Source organism: Manis javanica, chromosome 17 (genome assembly GCF_040802235.1).
Source record: "Manis javanica isolate MJ-LG chromosome 17, MJ_LKY, whole genome shotgun sequence".
Taxonomy (NCBI): Eukaryota; Metazoa; Chordata; class Mammalia; order Pholidota; family Manidae; genus Manis; species Manis javanica.
The window spans coordinates 52,685,382-52,705,736 of NC_133172.1; the positions used below are offsets into that span (position 1 = coordinate 52,685,382).

Genomic DNA, 20,355 nt, shown 5'->3' on the forward strand with positions numbered 1-20,355 from the left:
GAAATAAACGGATTTTAAACTTTACTTCTCCCTTTGACTGATTTTAGAGGTATTTTGCCCAGGGATTTCCTCTCCCTGGACTTACAAACAACATCACCATTAACTAGGGGCACGCTACCCACACTTAGAGAAAACTGTCTAAACGACAAGATGCCATGGAAACAAGGACGATGCCAGCCACAGGTGCTAAAAAGAATGTTATCACACAGCACATCTCAGAGAAGTCCACAGACCCAGAAGCAGCACTAGTCCTGCTACACTGCATACCATTCTTAACACGTATTAAGCACCTACTGTGTGCAGGCACTGCTGGGATTCCAGGAAGAGGCACACAGGCTGGTCTGGGGGAAGGGGACAAAGAAATACATAAATGAGTAAAAAAGAGTATCTCGGGAAAGTGGATGATGAGAGACCCTGGGCAGGGGACCAGGGATGATTGGGAGTCAGGAGGCAGGAAAGGCTTCCTGCAGAAGGTGAAGATTCCGGTTCTTAAGCCTCCCAAGGTACCCCTTCCGGTTGAAAGCAGGGCAAGTTCAAAAGCAGCACATGGCCTCTGGCAGAGTGGATGGATCTGGACACTTTTAACACTAATTTAAAGTATAGACAAAGGTCCATAAATATACCCTAAAATAATTTTTAAGAAAAGCTGTATGCCTGGAATATCCATGCATTGCTGCTTACACTTGAAGAAAACTGGAAACAACCTGAATGCCAAACCACAGGACAGCAGTTCACATCATCCAAAAACCAACTGCTATTTATTGAGGGTTGACTGTGTGCCAATGGTTTACATCCAGGATAGTAAAATTATGTCTTTTTCAACTTCTAGTAACTGGGAGAACTAACGCTCCCAATCACTGAGAAAAGCCAGACTCAGAGAGGATGAGAGAAAGGAGGTTTTCCAACCAATGCTGCAGAGACTACTGGACATTCTTATACAAAAACAGCAATTAGGCATAACCCTTCCCCCACACCATACATAAAAATAACTTGCAATGGATCACAGACTTCATTGTAAAACCTAAACTGTAAAAATTCTAGAAGAAGACCTAAGAGAAAATCTTTATGGCTTTGAGTTGGGCAAATTTTTCTTTAATATGACACCAAAGGCACAAATCTGTCAAAAAACAATGTAGGTGGGAAGAAGCAACAGGAACAAGTTAGAATAAAGTTATTACTCAGTATTCATTTTTATGATTATCATCTATTTGTGGCAAATGATGTGGATCTCCTGTTAGTGGAGGTGGTACAAAGTTTCCTTGTTAAGCAAATGTGGTTAAGCTTCTAAAATGTGAATGAACATAAGGAAAAAACATGCAGGTAAGATCCCAACTCTAAAGCTAGAGATGCCTGAGTTCAAATTCTGAGTCCACCTTGGGTTGGGAGAGGTGGATTCTTTTCTTGCCTCCAGCTCTTCATCTGTAAAATGGGCTTGACCTCAAAGGGTTATGTGAGGATTTACAGAGTCTCTGTATGTAGGAATCTTAGACCATGAGCTGGCATACAGTGCACAGTGGCTCAGTATTCACTCCACAGTAGCTCAGTATTTACTATTATTATTATTCACTATTATAAATAGCAGTAAAAATGGGTTTTGGAAAACTTATGCTTTCTCTTTTATTTTTGAATGATTTCCTTTATTGCTGTTACTTTTGCACCATCAATAGCGATCTCTGTGAGAAAAATGCTTGCTTACTTGTGAAAGAAAGAAACCCAGTGTGGAACTCGTCACATGGGATGCCTGAACACTGTGAACAGCTCCTGCTTTAAGAAAGCTGCTGATGTCCTTCTGAGACACTGAATGACCTCCAAGCTCTGACCTCTGACAAGCAAGGAGACTCAACAGTGGAAGAACAGAATCTGGAGGGCCCGTGATGGTGCTGTTCTCAGAAAAAAGGGACAGTGGACAAAGGGACTCGGGCAGACCTCCATGCCCAAAAACTTCCTTAGAGCAACAGGATGAAGAAGAAAACAAAACAGAGCAAAAAAGAAATGAGGAAGAAGTCAGTAGCTGGAGGGTCTCCAGCTCAACAACTCCATGGATGGAAACCTCGGCAGAGTGTTATCTTCCCTACGCATCAAAGAAAATAACTATCACTGAGAAAAATAACCACAGTCATGAGGATGTGGAGCAACTGGAACTCTCATCATGGGAGTGTGTACATCATCTAATCATTTTGGAAGACTGGAAATTCTAATCAAGTTAAACATACACCTGCCCTATGACATAGTAATTCCATTCCTAGTATTTAACCTACAAAATCAAAAAAATGTTTGTTTACAAAAGGAATGAACAAGAATGTGCACTGCTGCTATATTCATATTCTGAATAATACACAGTCCCCAAAACTGAAAACAATCCAAATGTCCATCAATAGAAGAATGGATATGCAAACTGTGGTATATTCCTACAATGGAATACTACTCGGCAGGAAAAAGGAACTAACTAACTATATATAACTAATATATGTGACAACATAGCCATGTTGTTGTTGAATTTCAAAAACATTATTATGAGTAAAAGAAGCCAGACACAGAAGAGCATATCTATATAACTCCATTTATTTGAATGCACAAACAGGCAAGAAATTAATCTATGGTGATAGAAATCAGAGTGATGATTGTCCCAGATGGGTGTGGTGGTGGTAGACATTTACAGGAAAGGGCCCTGAGGGAACTTTCTAGGTTGATGGAAATGTTCTAGCTCTTGACTGGGGTAGTGGTCACATGTGTATATGCAATTGTCAAAGACCTTCTGTACTGGGTTAAACAGTGTTGCCGTTCCCCCCAAATTCATGTCTACCTGGCATCAGAATGTGATCTTATTTGGAAATATGGTCTTTGCAGATGTGATCAGTTAAATTAGACTGAAGTCACATCAGATTAGGATGGGCCCAATCCAGTGAACAAATCCTTACAAAAAGAGTAAATAGAGACACACAGGGAGAATACCATGTGATAATGGAGACAGAGATTGGAATGATATGTCCATAAACCAAGGTATGGCAGGAATTGCATGTAACCACCTGAAGCCAGAAAGAGGCAGTGAAAGATCCTCCCCTAGGGCCTTCAAAGGGATCATGGCCCTGCTGACACCTTGATCTTGGCCTTCTAGCCTCCAAACCTGTGTGAGATCACATTTCTGTTCTTTTAAACCTCCAAGTTTGTGGTACTTTGTAATGATAGTAACATTTATACTTAGTAAACAATTGGAGCATCCAGTGGGATGTTTAAGATCCATGCAATTTATTTTCAGTAAAGAAGGCTCCAACCTGGCTTCTGCTTCCCCAGATGAGAACATCTGAAGGAGAGCAAGCCCAGTGCTGTTCTGAATCCACATTTATTGGGAGAACCAGTAGGCTGCCCATCTAGACACCCATAATGGCTCTCCTTCATGCTCATCCATTATGCCAAACTGTCGCCTCTGCCCACAGCAAAAATGCTCCCTACACCCTCTCAAACACAAAAGCCATGGGGATTATGAACAGTGCCACCCACGAGAGCTGCCTTACAGACGCCCTGTTCAAAGTGAACAGCCCATTTTTGAGAGAGCTCCAAGTCTGAGAATTAAAGACTGCGGAAAAGCCTGGTTCGGGGCCAAGAGCATAGGTCCAACTCTTCACTAACTCACAAACTAATTACCTGAAATGTCAACCTTATGGAATCTTCCATTCCTTTGCTTTCTGTGGCCCAGGAGATTACAAAAGGAATTTTCTTTTTCATTATTTTGCTTAATCTTAGAAGCCCCTGACCTTGAGAACTTGCTGGTTACTTGTCTAAGCACTTCTAGAAGATAGCTGCATGAGAACTGGGGTCACCAAAAGTCAGCAAGGTCACTGAGTGGGGAGACCAGCTGCTCCAATCCTCACTGGGGAACTAATGCCCACCCAGTCTCCAAGGAACTCATCTTGCATTAACTCACTGAATCCTCATTACGAAGATACAAGTAGGAACTGTTGTTATTTTTACTTTCTGATGAGGACACAGGATCACAGGGATGAAGTAACTTGTCTGAGGACACACAAGTAGTCAACCACAGAGCAGGGATTTAAGCCCAAACTAGCCTAGAAGCCACTGTCTTAACCACTGGGCTGCACTGCCAAGCAGATGCCTCTTTTATGGATTGGGTACTGCATTCCCCAGTGAGCAAGAACCCAAAGGTGCTTCTTTGCTACAGACCCAAATTCTTTTGAATTTTCCTTCTTCTTCTTGAGAAACCTTAGGGCAGTGAGTCCCAAGTTTAGTTTTATAAGAGCTGAGAGACTCTAAAAACCTTCTGGGACATCTTCCCAAGCATTACATAAACAAAACTGAGTATAACAGAATAAAAGTTGTTTAGTTTTGTTTTGGGATTCTGGTATGTTTTGTTTTAAAATTAAAGTTAACCAAAACAACAACAGAGCTAAACAGAAAAGGGCTGAGATCAGAATCGTGCAGTTTTTCCTAAATTGGTGGAAAACCCCAGTTTACAGCCCATTATCCCAAGAAAGAGTTTGGAGTCAGGCTTTCTGGAAAAGAATTAAACCAATGGTTCCTTGCTTCAGGAAAGGATACTTTAGCCCGTATGTACTGACTCTGTAATGTCCACAAACCCTCTACTGGCTCAGTTAAAGAAGCTTCTCCAGTAGGGTGGCACGGCACATTAAAATACATTGCAAGGATGGTGCAATATTAGGAAACTCCTTAATATAACATAAGAGACCCTGGGAGATCCACAAATGATGACTACGCATTTGACAAAATTCAATACCTTTTCCCAATTCAAAAATCCTTATTAAAGTAGAAAGCAATGGATATATTCCATAACATGATAAAATATATAAACCTCAGATAAAAGCCTGCATTTTGCTTACCTGGAAAACACCAGAAGCATTCCCCCTAAAGTCAGGAACAATGCACATGTGCCCGCTATCATTATACAGGAGGTACTAGCCAATGCAATTAGATAAGCTAAAGAAATTACAGAGTCATAAGAATTGGATAGGAGATGAAACTGTTTCCATTTATAGATTATATAAATATAAGCCAAGAACATCCAAGAGAATCAGCATAGAAGCTACTACAAACAATGCCAGTTAGAAAAGACTCCATAAAAAATATAAAACATCCAGGAATAAACTTTTCAAAAAATATGCAAGCTGTACACTTAAACACTGTAAGCATACAAATGAGAAGACATACCACTTCTTTTAAAGGAAGATACAATAGCATAAATACATCCATTCTCTGAAGTTAATATGCAAATTTAAATCAATTCCAATATATTTCACAAAAGAGGATATTTAAATGGTCAACAATATACTTTTGAAGTACTCAAACTCATTAGTTATTAGAGGAGCGAAATTTAAAACCACAGTTAATTGCCACTGCACACACACTAGAATGAATAAAATGCAAAAGACCGATAAAATCAAGTATTGCAAGGATGTGGAATAACTGCGACTCTCAGACACCATTGCATGGGGAATATATTGTTACATATCTATGTGGAAAACAGTTTGGCAATATTTTCCAAAGCTGAACAGATGCATATTCCATAGTCCAGAAATTCCTCTCATAAGCAAATACCCAATAGAAATGTATATCACGGATTACCAAAAGCCATGTGTTACAGTGTTCCTGGCAGCATTATCCATGATTGCGAAAAACTGAGAACAATTTAATGTCCATCAACAGAATGAATAAATAAGCCTCACAAATATAATGTTGAGCAAAAGAAGCCACATACAAAAGAGAACATGTATATAAAGTTAAAAAAAAAACAGTAACAGCAAAACCAACCTATGACATATGAAATGAAGGCGATGATCACCTTTCTGAGGAGGCTGTGGTAGTCACTTGCCTAGGGGTTTTTGGGGAGGACCGGGTGAGTGAGATTTCTGTATGCTGGTAACGCTCTATATCCAGATCCAGGTAATATTTACTATGTGTTCATTTTGTAATAATTTATTCACTTTTCTGTATATGTGTTATCCTTCAGTTTTTATTAAAGCAATTCTAGTAAAAAACCAACACACGTGTGTCTATAGTTAGATATAAGATTTTAAGTTCAAATAGAAAAAGAAATAGGCAAGAATAGCCTGAAAGAGTCTAAAAATAAGGGGTGCAGCCCTTCCATATACTAAATTACATGTTTAAGTATTATAAATCTTAGCAAGCAAAACAGTGGGAACCTGAATGAACACGAATTGACAGAGAAACCCATGGGAAAGAGAAGCAAGTTCTGAAAGAGACCTACATATGTATGAGAAAAGAGCTTATGATAAACAGTTTATTATAAAGTAGCTCCTTAATTCTTAAATAGCAGGGAAAAGACAATCATCTAGACAAAAAAAAAAACAGATTGGCTGTATACCTTACAGCATACATTAGGACAAATTCCAAATGGGTCAAAATCTGTACGTAAAGTAATAGAAGAAAATAAAGAGCATGTCCTGTTATCTTGAAGTAGAAAGATCTTTGTACCTATGACTCAACATTTAGAAACCGTAAAAGAAATAACTGATTAATTTGGCTGCAGAAAAATAAAAATTTATGCATGCAAAACCCAAAGAAACCATTCACAAAGTAAAGGAGAAATACTAAATTAGATGCAACTTGTAACAAAGGCCAAAGGCTAAATTCCCTAACTGATAATCAACTCCTAGAAATAAAAAAGAAAAAGGCAACAGTCCAATTCTTAAAATAACCAAAGAATATGAGCAAGACAGTAATAGAGAAAGAAGTGGAAATGTTAGCATGTTATAAATTTAAAAGTTTCATAACAAACTTAAATTAAGTCACTGCTTTTCACCTATCAGATTGGTGAAATTCCAGCAATATGCCAATTTAATGCATTGGCAAAGATGTGAAAAACAGTAACTTCTCATCCAAAGCTGGTGGAGGTACAAATTGGTACTAACCTTATGGAGGGCAAGTTGGCAGTATCTCTCAAAATTACAAACACAGATACCTAGCAATCCCATTTCTGGGAATTTATCCTGTATATGTAATATGCACCTTCAAAATGTCACATGTACAAGCAGTGTGTGTGATAGCAGGTTGGAAACCGTCTAAGTGTTCACCACACAATAGAATATATTCAGTGAAACAAGAAAGGATAGTGTGTATTCTATTTTGTAAACTGTGTTCAGAAAAGGTGGCAAAGCCTCTTATATATATATATATATATATATATATATATATATATATATATATATACACACACATACACACACATATATATGTATGTACATGTATATATACACATATATGTATGTATATATGTAATATATGTGTATTATACATGTATTTGTGTATGCTTGTTTTGCATAAAGAAACTCTGTATTAGAATAATTCATACCACTGTATAAAAGATTGGCAGCTCAGAACCTCCCAGAGAAAGTACATCCTTTAAAGAAGTTACTAACCCAAATAAACATGTTATCCAATTGGAAAAATGAATACACTGCAAATCCAGAAATTTGGGGGCAGCCACATATCAGGAGAATTCTCAGCTTTCCTAAAGATCAGCTTTAATTAGATAAGACCCAACAAACAAAAAAACCAGTTGCCTGGGGGTTAGGGGTACTGGGTTATGGAACAGGGGTGAGAGAAAAACTAGTCCTTTTTTTACATGGTGTTTGAAACATATGAATGTATTACTAATCAAAACAGTAAACAGCAAAAGAGAGGAGCTATAGTTCATGAGCTCCTAAGCCTTGATCAAGACCCACAACATCTACCCCAGCTCCTGTTCCAGAATGTCTATCATTTATAATTAGCTGATGTCAAGTTCTTGTTACCCTGTAACAACTCACTAACTTTGCCAGAAACATCGTTTGTCAACCTCCTTTAAACTGTAGCTTTCTCTTGGCAGAGCGAAGGAAAGGACAAAGCCCCAGGGCTGCTGTGCAGTGCTGGGGTGTGGGCACCCCAGAACAAGCTCTGCTTACAACAGCGGTTCAGCAGCTATGCTTCAGCTACAACCACCTGAGACCTGAGTTCAGTGCTTCTCAAAGGTTACTGTAGTTAAGAATCACCAGAAAGAGGCTGTTCAAACACAGGCTCCCAGGTCCCACCCTCAGAGATGGTCTGCGGCCCATGAACCTGCATTTCTAACAAAGCTCTTCTCAGGGTGATGCTGAGGTGGCTGCTTTAAGGACACACAGTCTGGTTCAGAGCACAGCTCCTCAAACAGTGATGTGCTTATGAAACACCTGGGAATCTTGCCAACATGTAGATTCTGATTCAGAAGGTCTGGGGTGGGGCCTGGGACTCTGCATTTCCAGCACATCTCCAGGTCCGCAGACCACTCATTGAGTACCAACGTTCTGGAATAGTCAGCTCCATTTGTTTCACAGATGAGAACACTACACCTGGACAAAAGTACTGACTTGCCTAAGGTCCCTTGGAGGGTACACGCAGAGGTGGGGTGAGATGCAATATAGTCCAAGTCCAGAGTGGCCCCCATTTCTCAGGAGCCATCTCCATGCCTTCCCTACAAACCTGCCCGAAAACAGTAAGAGATGCCAACCCTTTAGAAAATGGTGTGGAAATGGACTAAATCATGTACAGTCCTCCACTCTACTGGGAAATAAGCCACTTAGCCAAGTTGCTTAGCTCAAATCACCAGCCTGTTCTTATTGAAAAATGCAATTTTAGCAAAAATTATTCCTCCAGCTTTAGTACCTTCCCCTCTAGTAACTCACACCGTTGACAGGCTCTGCTGTGGGGATATAAGGAAGACACTGAGCATCTCCCAACATGTATGGTCTGACTATAGGGAGAGGGGAGTACAGAGAACAAGAAATGGGGTGGGGAAGCGGATTCTTGGGAAAGCTGAGCAATCTCTTAATATACAGCTCCCTTGTGACCTCAGAAACCTATAGACTTGAACTGTATGCCTTTTTCCACTTCATTTTATCACCCTGAAAAAAAATTCATTGAATTACAGATTTATTTGGGTTAACAAGTATCTTCTTTTCTGGATGCATTGTCCCTGAGCTCGCAATCCTTCCACTTTAGTGTGAATTATTCTGAAGTGGAGGGAAATCTCAACAAAATGGGTATAGAGGGCAAGTACCTCAACATAATAAAGGTCCTATATGACAAACCCATAGCCAACATCATACTTAACAGTGAGAAGCTGAAAGCTTTTCCTTTAAGATCGGGAACAAGACAAGGATGCCCACTCTCCCCACTTTTATTTAACATAGTTCTGGAGGTCCTAGCCATGGCAATCAGACAACACAAAGAAATAAAAAGCAACCAGATTGGTAAGGAAGAAGATAAACTGTCCCTGTTTGCAGATGACATGATATTATACATAAAAAACCCTGAAGAATCTACTCTAAACTATTAGAATTAATATCTGAATTCAGCAAAGTCGAGGATACAAAGTTAATACACAGAAATCTGTTGCATTCCTATACACTAACAATAAACTAGCAGAAAGAAAAATCAGGAAAACAATTCCATTCACAATTGCATCAAAAAGAATAAAATATCTAGGAATAAACCTAACCAAGGAAGTGAAAGACCTATGCCCTGAAAACTACAAGACACTCATGAGAGAAATTAAAGAAGACACCAGTAAATGGAATTACATCCCATTCTCATGGATAGAAAGAATTAATATTGTCAAAATGGCCATCCTGCCTAAAGCAATCTACAGATTCATTGAAATCTCTATCAAAATACCAACAGCATTCTTCAATGAACTAGAGAAAATAGTTCTAAAATTCATATGAAACCACAGAAGATCCCAAATAGTCAAAGAAATCCTGAGAAGGAAGAATAAAGCTGGGGAATTACCCTCCCTGACTTCAAGTTCTACTACAAAGCCACAGTAATCAAGACAATTTGGTACTGGCACAAGAACAGACCCATAGATCAATGGAACAGACTAGAGAGCCCAAATATAAACCCAAGCATATATGGTCAATTAATATACAATAAAGGAGTCATGGACATACAATGGGGAAATGACGGCCTCTTCAACAGCTGGTGTTGGCAAAACTGGACAGCTACATGTAAGAGAATGAAACTGGATTATTGTCTAACCCCATACACAAAAGTAAACTCAAAATGGATCAAAGACCTGAATGTAAGTCACAAAACTATAAAACTCTTAGAAAAAAACATAGGCAAAAATCTCTTGAATATAAACATGAGCAACTTTTTCCTGAACGCATCTCCTTGGGCAAGGGAAACAAAAGCAAAAATGAACACATGGGACTACATCAAGCTAAAAAGCTTCTGTACAGCAAAGGACATCATCAGCAGAACAAAAAGGCATCCTACAGTATATGGGAGAATATATTTGTAAACAATGCAACTGACAAGGGATTAACATCCAAAATATATAAAGAACTCACACGCCTCAACACCCAAAAAGCAAATAACCCGATTAAAAAGTGGGTGGAGGATATGAACAGACAATTCTCCAAAGAAGAAATTCAGAGGCCAACAGGCACATGAAAAGATGCTCCACATCACTAATTATCAGGGAAATGCAAATAAAAACCACAATGAGATATCACCTCACACCATTTAGGATGGCCAACATGGAAAAGACTAGGAACAACAAATGCTGACGAGGATGCAGAGAAAGGGGAACCCTCCTACACTGCTAGTGGGAATGTAAATTAGTTCAACCATTGTGGAAAGCAATACGGAGGTTCCTCAAAAACTAAAAATAGAAATACCATTTGACCCAGGAATTCCACTCCTAGAAATTTACCCAAAGAAAACAAGTTCTCAGATTCAAAAAGACATATGCACCCCTATGTGTATCGAGCACTATTTACAATAGCCAAGATATGGAAGCAACCTAAGTGTCCATCAGTAGATGAATGAATAAAGAAGATGTGGTACATACACACAATGGAATATTATTCAGCCATGAGAAGAAAACAAATCCTATCATTTGCAACATCATGGATGAAGCTGGAGGACATTATGCTCAGTGAAATAAGCCAGGCGGAGAAAGACAAATGCCAAATGATTTCCCTCATTTGTGGAGTACAACGACGAAGCAGAACTGAAGGAACAAAACAGCAGCAGACTCACAGACTCCAAGAAGGGACTGGCAGTTGCAAAAGGGGAGGGGTAGGCAGGTTGGGTGGAGAGGGAGGGAGAAGGGGATTGAGGGGTATTATGATTGGTACACATGGTGTGGGTGGGGGTCATGGGAGGACAGTACGGCACAGGGGACAGGTGGTGGCTCTGTGGCGTCTTGCTGCGCTGATGGACAGTGACTTCAATGGGGTGTGGCGTGGACTTGATAATATGGGTGAATGTAGTAACTACATTGTTTTTTATGTGAAACCCTCATAAGAGTATATTATCAATGATACCTTAATAATAAAATTTAATTAATTAATTAAAATAAAACGGAGGGAAAGGGGTCAAATTCAGGACACTGAAGTCTCTGAAGGAACTAAGGCAGAGGCAGCCTTAGCTGAGATGAAGCTTGGTCTGGAAGCACAGCGGCCAGTAAACCACAGCTGCGACCTTGGCCCCTGCACCGCATTTACCAGCAGGCCCCACCCTTGCCCGTGGTGTCTTCAGGCTGCGAAGGGGTTGTGGGCGGTCTCTGCTACTACCTTGCTATGCGACTGAGTGAATCACATAGTTTCAGAAACTTCAGAAACTTACAGAGCTGGAATCACTAAGTTCTCTGTTCCCAGAACCCCAACTTCTGAACCAGAGAACACATGGCCCCTAATGGCCTGTCTGAGATTGGCTTCCCCAAAGCAAAGCCCGAGACGGGGGGTTCAGCATCACGTGGGTTACTGAGGGTGTGCTCTCAGGAGAAACCTGTGAGGGACTGATGGGAACAGGATAGGGAAGGGCAAGTCGGGGAGCCTCTGAAGCATTTTAAATAGTACCACCAAGTCCTCCCATACTGAGGAAGGAGGCTAGGCCCTGACTCAGTCAGTGTCCCCGCAGCCCCATCCTGGGTGTGTGGAGCAGCGTACCCTCCCAGGCATCTCTGGCAAGGTGGCTTGGAGGACACAGGTCAGTGGCTCTTGCAGCCCCTCCCACCCCCCCAAGCTGCTGAGAAACAGGCACAGTGGTGGGTAAAGGAGCTCTGGTGGATGCCAACCCTTCCTTCCAGTTCTGAGAGCCCCTCAAATGTGTTCCTAAAGAGGCCCCAAAAATCACAAAGAGAGGTGAGAAAAAACACATGCATTTTTCATTCCCAGAAGAATCTTGGAATTTGCACTTAGAACAAATCCTAACTGCCCCCTCTAACTTCCTGGCAGGCTGCTAGGTGACCTCTCCTCCAGCTCCACCCACTGTCCCCACTGACTGTCCAGCCACACAGCAGAAATGACTCCTCCTTAAGGACTTTGTCTATTCCCCCCGCCTAGAATGTTCCACGCTGGATTTTTGCCCAGTTGGCTCCTTCTCATCAACTCAAACATTCACGCACATGGAGAGGCTTCTCTGACCATCCTGGGTCATTCCTTGTCACACCCACCATGGCACCTCTGCCCAGCACTGGCCACCCTGACAGTATCTTAACTGAGTTTGTGCCTTATCTATCAGCCCTCAAGATGTCTGAGTGAATGAATTGGGCCATTTGGGCCAGATGCCGAAATGCCAGCAGAGGAGAACCAGGTCAGCTAAACACTCACACACCCTGAGAAGCTGCAGGAAAACCTGGCCAGGCCAGGATGGGGAAGGAGGGGATCCTGCATGTTCCCACGGCTGCCCGATTCCTTTCCCCCAGCTCCCTCTCTGTTCCTACCCCTGGATGCGGAGCTACAGTTACCAGCCCTGGCAAGCCCTCTCACTTTTTGGAAGATTGCAAGCCTCTCAAAACGAGCAGGAGCATCTGGATTCCAATTCTAGCTCCAGCTCTGAGCCTCCTTTGCCCACTGGTACCTGAGTGGGGCCCAGTGATCAAGCCAGCCTGGCAGGGTAGCTGAACGTGCCAGCCTTGGAGGCAGTGCAGTTCAAACATTCACTACTGCAAACTTAAACCGGGGTAGGGTAAATTCCTGGCCCCTGCAAGGCCCCGCTCCCTCCACGGCTGCCTCTGTGGCTCCTTGAGCTCCAGGGGAGTCTCCGCCCCAGCAACCGGGCTCTGGGCACAGGTGAGATGCCAGCACACCCCCCAGCATTCCCATGGGTCAGGCTCCATGCCACATGCTTAACACGCACTTGCTCTCTCATCTGCACAATGACATTGAATCATAATTGGTATCCCACATCTCCAGGAATCATTCTTTTCATTTTATAAATGAGACTAAGGCTGAGCCATTTAGTCACTGGCCAGAAGATGCACGGCTGGTGAAGAGGGGCATCCGGGTTCAGACTCCAGCTCTCGGATGCCCTCTTCCCATTTATTTAAGTGGTTTGTTGCCATGGCTCTTTGAATATAGCAACCCTAGGAAAAAGGATCATTGCCTTCATTTCACAGAGATGGGAACCTCCCAGCCACCCCTGGCCTTGTAGTCAGTCCCCCACTGCACTGGAGCACCTCTCCTGAGCGATGCACATTGGCCATAGACCAAGGCCCGGCCACCACCAGCTACACCTCGCTCACGCAGAGCCTGCGGCTCCAGGAGGCACACAGCTGTATGCTGGGCCCACAGGAGATTCCCTGGCATCTCTCTGGGCAGCACTGTGTGAAAGCAGAGGCAGCCTCACACACACAGACTACGGAGAGCGGTACCTGTGCCCTACCTGGCCAGTGACGCACCTGGGGCTGCTCACTTGGGCAGGCTGCGGTCCTTGCTCTCTACGCCATTGCCGTTTGCCTCTTTCCTCCCTGTACAGAGATGTGCCCAAAGCCTGGGTCTCGAAGGGGGACAAGATCCAAGATGCTCTGGAGGCACCTGGCACCCCAGTCATGACCTCCTGATTGCAAGCAGCACCAGGAAAGAAGGGTGGGCTTGACACTTGAAAATCAATCATTGTATATTCCTCATATTAGCAAACTAAAAACGATAAACCATATGCTCATCTCAGTAGATGCCGTCCGTAGATTTTGTCCCCACTGACAAAGCATCCACTACTGTTAGAAATTCTCAGCAAATTATTATAAAAGGGAATTTCTTCAACCTGAAAATGCACATCTATGAGCAACTTACAGCTCAATGGAGAAAGACTGAATGCTTTCCCCCTAAAATCGGGAACAAGGTGACCAAGAAATGAATTCACTAAGGTTTCAGGACACCAGACCAATACACAAAAACCAATTTATTTCTGGTTACTAATACCAAAAGCTGGAAACAACCTACCTGTTCATCGGCAGATGAGTGGATAAAAAAATTACGGTAGATTCATATAATAGAATATACCCAGCTGACCTGCGCTGAGTGAAAGAAACTAGACCCCCACTACCACCAAAAGAAAGAGTATATATATAGTGTGTGTAATTCGCTGAGTCAAAACCCATGTGGCTGGGTTCAAGGAGGGAGGAATTTCAAAGGGCACAAGGAAATATCAACAGGGATTGATAAAATCATTACCTGGGTTATGGTATATGCATACAATATTTAGCAAGTTGTGCACTTTTGAGTAGCTTATTACATGTCAATTTACTTTAATAAGCTTGGGAAGTTATTGTTTAATGGGTACAGAGGTTCTGTGTGGGATGATGAAAACGTTCCGGAAATAGAGAGTGATGATGGTCACACAACATTGTGAATCTACTTAATGTCACTGAACTATACACTTTAAAATATTTAAATTGGTCATTTTTAGATTGAGAGGGTATATTCTTTCCCTGCCCCCGCCCCCTCCCCGCATATATATAACAGTAACAATATTTTTTTTGGTATCATTAATAAACAATCACATGAGCAACATTGTGGTTACTACATTCCTCCCTATTATCAAGTCCCCACTACATACGCCATTACAGTCACTGTCCATCAGCATAGTAAGATGCTATAGAGTCACCACTTGTCTTCTCTGTGCTATACTGCCTTCCCTGTGCACCCCACCATGTTATGTGTGCTAATCGTAATGTCCCTTATTCCCCTTCTCCCTCCCTTCCCACCCACCCACCCTCCCCAGTCCCTTTCCCTTTGGCAACTGTTAGTCCATTCCTGGGTTCTGTGAGTTTGCTGCTGTTTTGTTCCTTCAGTTTTGCTTTGTTCTTATGCTACACAGATGAGTGAAATCATTTGGTACTTGTCTTTCTCCACCTGGTTTATTTCACTGAGCATAATACCCTCTAGCTCCATCCATGTTGTTGCAAATGGTAGGATTTGTTTTCTTCTTATGGCTGAATAATATTCCATTGCGTATATGTATCACATCTTCTTTATCCACTCATCTACTGATGGACACTTAGGTTGCTTCCATTTCTTGGCTGTTGTAAATAGTGCTGCGATAAACACAGGGGTGCATGTGTCTTTTTGAAACTGGGATCCTGCATTCTTAGGGTAAATTCCTAGGAGTGGAATTCCTGGGTCACATTTTAGTTTTTTGAGGAACCTCCATACTGCTTTCCACAATGGTTGAACTAGTTTACATTCCCACCAGCAGTGTAGGACGGTTCCCCTTTCTTCACATCCTCACCAGCATTTGTTGATCCTAGTCTTTTTCAACATTGGCCATCCTAACTAGTGTGAGGTGATATCTAATTGTGGTTTTAATTTGCATTTCCCTAATAATTAGCAATGGGGAGCATCTTTTCATGTGCCTGTTAACCATCTGAATTTCTTCTTTGGTGAAGTATCTGTTCATATCCTCTGCCCATTTTTTAATAGGGTTATTTGCTTTTTGGGTGTTGAGGCGTGTGAGTTCTTTATATATTTTGGATGTTAACCCCTTGTCAGATATGTCATTTACAAATATATTTTCCCATACTGTAGGATGCCTTTTTGTTCTGCTGATGATGTCCTTTGCTGTACAGAAGCTTTTTAGCATGATGTAGTCCCATTTGCTAATTTTTTATTTTGTTTCCCTTGCCCAAGGAGATGCATTCAGGAAAAAGTTGCTCATGTTTATACTTAAGAGATTTTTGCCTATGTTGTCTTCTAAGAGTTTTATGGTTTCATGACTTACATTCAGGTCTTTGATCCATTTTGAGTTTACTTTTGTGTATGGGGTTAGACAGTGATCCAGTTTCGTTCTCTTGCATGTAGCTGTCCAGTTTTGCCAACACCAGTTGTTGAAAACAGTAGCAATATATACACAGCAGTAATAGTAGTATAACTCTGTTGGGTTCCCGGACCTATTTCCAATGTGTATAAGTATGTGGGAGGGGATTTTCCCACACGTAACACCAAGCAATTCTCAAACACCAGCAGGGTGTTGGAGAACTCAATTCTGACGTTACCTGGGAGGAGACAGCATCAGATTCCCCAGGTTAAGGACTCCATCCTAGAAGACTGCTCTCCACCCTCAACTCCAGACACCAGTTGCAAGGCCCAGGCAGTGAACCTGTGCTTCTGACCTACCGGCTACAGACTGGAGGTTCCCATGACCTCCTGATTGGGTTTGATTAATTTGCTAGAGCAGCTCACAGGACTCAGGAAAACACTTTGGTTAACCAGTTTACTAAGGGATACTATAAAAGGAAAAGAGCCAGATGAAGAGAGACACAGGGCAAGGTCCCGAATAGAAGGGCTTCTATCCTTACGGAGCTTGGGCCTGGCTTGGTGGCACATGAAGGCGTTCTGGTTCCCCAAGCACGGATGCTCTCCCCGACGGGGGAGTAGGGTCCAACCGAGCAGAGAGCGGTAAGCTCTTCTCAGGGGTTTTTGTGAGGGCTTCACTGCACAGTCATGATTGACTAAATTATTGAACATTGGCTGATTCAGCCTTCAGCCCTCACCCTTGGGTGGGGGACCATATGTCTCTCCTTAACATCACAAGACACCCTTCTCACCTTTAAGACTGCAGAGTTCTCAGGACCTGTGGGTAAGGACCAAATCCACCTGGGAAATATGTATTTGGTCAAATGAATGACCAAATATGTATTTCTTATGACTCAATATATAACATTTATATATTCTGCCACAATAAAAAAAGTTTAAAAAGGTCAGGAAAATTAAATAAAAGTGGACATTTGCATTTGAAGGGAAAGAGGAGGGTTCTCTGCTACTCTCAGCCCCCTACGGGGTGTCTGTCCTCAAAGAGATTTTGAACTGCTCTCTCACCATAGACAGTTATTCCCTCTCACAGGACCAGGCTTTCACGGTCCATGGACCCAGGGTCACCAACGGGTCAGGCCCCCACCCCATGGCCCACCCCCACTCATGTCTGGTCATGAGGCCATGAGGCTGACTGGCCTCCATCCCTTTGCATGTGCTGTTCCCTCATCAGAAGCCCTTCCCATTTCACCTGCCAGCCTAATTCTCTCTCCCTCTCACCTTCTCCCTCCCCAAGGCCCATGCTCGAGACTCATGTTGCCACAGAAGGCTGCCAGCCTGCTGCTTGCTGCAGCTGTCCCCTCTGTGCCCCAGCCCCCGATGCCCTGCCTGCAGTGTCCCGTGCCTCTAGTCTCTGTCTCAGCTCCAGAGTGGGGGCTCCTGAAAGCCTGGGACTGCCTGCTTCCCTCTGTTCTGACTCAGATTCTACTGCAGACCCAGCACAGCCAATCAACTGCCAGGCCTTGGACTGAACCAGTCCTTTTTGTTTTTTACCAATTCAGGAATGTTCCCAGTGGAGAACAATGGGGGGAAATGGAATTCTTGGTGAACAGAGCAGCTTTGTTTCTAATTTTTTGGCTCACAGAAGACAGACTGTGGGGACTTGGGCAGACCCATGCTAGATGCCAGGAAACCTGGCTTGGCATCTTACTGACCCCTTACTGACCTGGAGAACACATCATTTCCTTTCTCTAGGCCTCAGTTTACCCATCTGAATAATGGAGCTGGAGAAGCTCCCCCTCAAGCTGGGTGTGGAGGGAGGAGTGAAGAGGGGACGTGGATGTTTGGAGCGGTCCCGGAGTGGGGAGTGTCCTGGTCAAACAAGGCCTGTTTCTCCGCAAGGTTTGGCTTCACACTTGTTGAGTTTGGGTTCAGGCCCTGCTTCTTGCAGAGGTGCTGGCAGACATCCCTGCCTCTCGGAGGCCCTGGCACACAGGCTGCCCCTTCTGGCTCATGATCAGGTTTGCTGTGCTTCCAAAAGCAAAGGAGACCTGTGCTTCACAACAGCTACCACAACTGTAACCAGACACTCATTAGTAGTTTCACATTTCTCTTCTTTGCTGGAACAGAAGCCACTGAGTTCTCATCACGAGAAGAATTCAGTCACTGGGCTGAGCAATGCAGGGAGGCCCACGGTGGAGGGCTGGGGGTCTTTTCTGCTAACATGCATCGGGGTCACAGCTGAGAAGGAATGAGATGCAGTTCCCTGTCCCCAAGCCACTCTGAAAGGGAAGGTCTGGGACCAGGGGGAGTTACCCATGTCCTTGCCAGCCAGCATCCCCTCCTTGCTACTCACATATGCCCAGTCTGACTCGGGACCAGCCTTGGCCACACCAGGAACCCCACTCCTGCCCATGTGCATTTGGTGCGAAGCCTCTCCTGTGTGCCTGGGGCTTGGCACCCAAAGATGAAAAGCTGCAAGCCCAGCCCGGAGCAGCTGACATTGTGGGGAGGCCTGGTCATAAATGAGGAGATACAGTTCGCTGTCCTTCATGAGGGGACCCAACTGGGGCAAGGAGGGTTTTCCAGAACTTCCTGAAATATCTGTTAGCAGAGCTGGTGGCCTACAGATAGCAGTCAGGTCCATCTCTCCTCAACAGGAAGCCCAGGGGGGTGGACGACGTCAGGTCTTCCCAGCCCGCCAGCACCCTCCCTCCTCTCCAAGCCCCCAGCCTCTCCCACAATGGCCCTCACCCCAACACGTGGCCAAAGGGGCTCCAGCTGAACTGCTCCTCCACCTCCCCATCACCACCTACTCTTCCAGGGGCATCTCTTAGGGGCCCCTTTCCCCATTCCACTCTGATGGCAGCACTCCACCACGCTTAGAGTGGGTGGGAGACTGGCCCCCAAATTCCTGTCTACCCAGAACCTCAGAAGGTGACCTTATCTGGAAATAGGGTCTTTGCAGGTGTAATAAGTTAAGATAAGCTGGATTAATGGATCCAATGACTGGTGTCCTTGTAAGAAGAGGAGACACACACATATGCACACACACACAAAGAGGGCCATGTGAAGACAGGGACAGAACTGGAGCAACACAGCTACAGCCAAAGAATGTCAAGGATCTTAGGAGCCACCGGAATCTGGGAAGAAAGGAAGCATCTTTCCTGGAGGCTGCAGAGGGAGCACAGCCCTTGATTTCAGACTTCTAGTCTCCAAAACTGAGAAAAAAAACATCTGTTGTTTAAACTAGTCACCCACAGCAGCCCTAGGACACTGACAGAATGTGGTTCTGCTTGCTCATCTATCTGGAAGACTGACAATGTCTCATCTTTGTTTATCAGCTGCTAAGCAGTCCACTTCGTATGGACCATTCATGACCTAATCTGTCTCCTGTTGAACATTTAGGCTGCTTCCAATCTTTTAACTTCTACAAAAAGACCACAATGACTGTGTACAGATAGCTTTGTGTCCCTCAGGAAATTCATGCATAGAAGTGGAATCATTGGGTCCAGGAATAATTTGCACTTTTTAAGGCTTTTGCCAAAGAGTCCTCCATGGAGATGAGATATTTCCCATTCTTAGAAGCAATGTATACGTTTTTCACTGGATCACTTGTTTAAATTCTTTGTTTTCCAAATCGATGCAAGTTTGTTGTCACAAGCAGCAAAATACAATACAAATACATCCGCACTGGCGTCTCTGTGTCTCTCCTCCTGTAAGGACCAAAAGCTGGCTTCTCCTTCCACCCACTTCCTTGCCCTCCACCCTCCTTTGCACTGCTCCTGGTGCCAACACTTGGCCTTCCACACCTTTCTCCGTGCTCACATCAACACATGCGGGCAGATACACCCAGATAAGGGGAAGATATACAGGGATGCTTGTCTGTCTTTTTGAAGCACCAGAGCCATGTAATTTGCTTTCCTCACCCTTCACAGTGGGCATATCTGCAAGTCAGGATTCTGATTTTTGGCCTTGCAGACACACACACACACACACACACACACACACATTTGGACACCATCCTCCACAAACAGGATCACCACAGAGGCACGCTGAGGGCGTGGTGTTGCACATATTTTCAGTGCATTCCTGTTGCCCTGAAATCCTTTCCTTCTTCCTTCTCCTCTTCCTTCTCCCTTCCTTCAACTGGAGCCCTGCACAAGCAACCATGATGGACAACTTGGGCTACCTTTTTTCATGCTCATGTGTCTACATAGAAATACATACATGTACACAAATGTGGAGTTTGGGGGCCAGTTTTGCTTTCTTCGGGGTTGTTTTGCAAAAATGGGACATTGCACCCATCTCC

The 20,355-nt window shown here is 43.5% G+C and overlaps 1 protein-coding gene across 2 annotated transcripts in view; it reads right to left on the reverse strand.

Annotated features, from left to right (window-relative positions):
- Nucleotides 1–20,355, reverse strand: part of IL34 (interleukin 34) — a 54,037-nt gene that overhangs the window by 23,265 nt on the left and 10,417 nt on the right. The window lies entirely within an intron of this gene.